Here is a 2829-nt window from a genome sequence, read left to right as displayed (position 1 = left end):
TTTTCTTCTGCGAAAAAAACGTTACAGGACAAATGTATCTGGACATGCTGGAAAATTGGCTCATGCCACAACTGGAGACCGACAGCGCCGACTTCATCTTTGAACAGGATGGTGCTTCACCGCACTTCCATCATGATGTTTGGCATTTCTTAAACAGGAGATTGGAAAACCGATGGATCGGTCGTGGTGGAGATCATGATCAGCAATTCATGTCATGGCCTCCACACTCTCCGGACTTAACCCAATGCGATTTCTTTCTGTGGGGTTATGTGAAAGATTGAGTGTTTAAACCTCCTCTACCAAGAAACGTGCCAGAACTGTGAGCTCGCATCAACGATGCTTTCGAATTCATTGATGGGGACTTGCTGCGCCGAGTGTGGGAGGAACTTGATTATCGGTTGATGTCTGCCGAATCACTAAAGGGGCACATATCGAACATTTGTGAATGCCTAAAAAAACTTTTTGAGTTTTTGTATGTGTGTGGAAAGCATTGTGAAAATATCTCAAATAATAAAGTTATTGTAGAGCTGTGAAATCGCTTCAATCATTTGTAACAACCCTATATGTATGCTTGGACTGATTATGATACTAATGTCTCTACAAAAAGAGCTAGTTCTGCTCGTTGTATACTAGATGGTAGATCGTTTACATATATGAGGAACATCAGTGGACCTAAAATTGAACCCTGGGGAACCCCATATGTGATTTATCTCCAGTCAGAATTATGTCCCTGGAGTATATTGCTTGAATTACTAAGTACAACAGTCTGCATTCTTTTGGTTAGATATAACATTATCCATTGGTCCTGTATACCATCAATCCCATACAATGTCAATTTATCTAGAAGAATACTGTGATTGACAGAGTCAAATGCCTTAGAGAAGTCGCAGAAAATAGCAGTCGCCGCTATTTTATTATTTAATGCTTTTGAAATCTGTGAGTGAACTTGAAAGTGGCATTCTCTGTAGAGCAACCCTCCTGGAACCCAAACTGTGAATTGCTAAGGTTACTGTTGTTGCTAAGGTGAGATAATATTTTAGAATATACCACCATCAGAATTGATTTGGGAAACTTTTAATATTTATTTTGCGTTTAGCGTGAGTACACTATTTAGCATTAACAGCTGAAAAAACTGGAATTTCTTTAACTTGGAAACGAAATTAATTTCTTCACTATTTGACAAACAAAGAAAAGCTTAAATATTAAACACTAGTGATCTCTATAGTATAGAGATCCCTGCTAAACAGTGGAGTACACACTAAGAAAAATTTTAAAATGTCTATACCTTAAGATTTAAACGATTTCTTAAGTTGATGATAATTGCACCTTGTCTGTAGTTCTGTGGTCAGATTTTAAAATTGCTCACAAAAAAAGCTTATATGACATCGAGGCACTGCCCTGCCATCCTTTATTAGAAGACTAATACTGCTTGTTGGGAATGGAATCCTATGATTTTTTAACTTCTCCGACGAATTGTTCTCTACATTGTGCTTTGGGTAGGCAATGATTAAATGATTAACATCCAAAACATCTGACTTTTTGTATTCACGGGTGTCAGAATTCCTAAATTGTATAGAAGAAAAGCTGTCATGATTAAATGTTATTCTTGATTGTAGAAACAGCTCGGTAGTGTACAGGTATGTTGTATAGGTAAGATGGGTATGTGGGTATGTGGGATTGTGTCCAGATATAATATTTTCCTTTATTTATAGTTGTGCTTCCTATTGCACTTTCCACTGGGATGTGAGTTCTAGTTTTAGTTGTTATAAAAGGTTAGTGAGGGGTCTATGTACCTAAGAAGCCTCCAGTTATAGCAGCTTCCTTGGCGAACAGATCTACAGTTTTTTATACAAAATACCTGTGTGGGCTTTAATCCAAAGTAAATAAATATGTAGAGCATTCTGTTATTTCATCATCTTACTCAATAACAAGTTTACTGCTGTTTTCTCTCAATTCCTGCTCTCTATAACACGAAGACTCCTTTTTGAATCATAGATTATAAAAATCCTTTCATATCTAGATTAAATAGTGCTTAATTGCTTTCATGATTGTTACTGCTTCTGCCACATAAGAAGAGACTGACGAAGGGAGCTTATACTGTTCAAAGTAACCCATTCTTTGACTTAAGGTGGAACACCAGATGTTACCTACTGATGTGATTCTTGAGCCATCAGTGTATGTGCATAGAACGGTTTGCTCCAGTTTTCAAGGAGGTTTATGTTGGCTATCACATTACGTTTGCTGTCAGAGTATACACTAAATTCCAAGAAATGTTCTGGAGTGGAGGAAGTGCAGGCAAAAAGACCATTGAGAGACAGGAAGACTTGCAATAATTTTATATATATGTTTCAGCGCCTGAAAATTTATAAAAAAAGTCTGGAGGTTGATATAATGTTCTGTTATCCAAGATAGCGTGCAGCATTTCACATTTGTTAATTACTGGAAGATAATGAGCGTTATCCTTTCCAATTTATATTTGCTGGCGAGCCGTTGATGCCAAAAGTGAAGAGGCATTTAAGTGTCTCTACTAAGAACGCATTTGTAACAGTTTGTGTCAATGCCCCAAGACAAGTCGAGATAACAGCTGTGTACTGAATCATATTTCTTTTCTTTCTTTTCATTTCTTTTCTTACATAAAATATATATGTAAACTGAATGTGCAATAACCAAAGGTAAATTAACTAGTTGTATTGTGTCAAGGATAATATTGTGATACATCGTTAAATATCTGTATGAAACAAAGTAAGAAATACGCTCTTCATTTTTTAAATTTATGTATCTTCCCTTTTGTTCCGGAAAGTGGTAGCTTATGGACATATACTTGGATCT

Source organism: Schistocerca piceifrons, chromosome 7 (assembly GCF_021461385.2).
Source record: "Schistocerca piceifrons isolate TAMUIC-IGC-003096 chromosome 7, iqSchPice1.1, whole genome shotgun sequence".
Taxonomy (NCBI): domain Eukaryota; kingdom Metazoa; phylum Arthropoda; class Insecta; order Orthoptera; family Acrididae; genus Schistocerca; species Schistocerca piceifrons.
The sequence above is the reverse complement of the archived record's forward strand: the minus strand, read 5'-3'. Positions refer to the sequence as shown.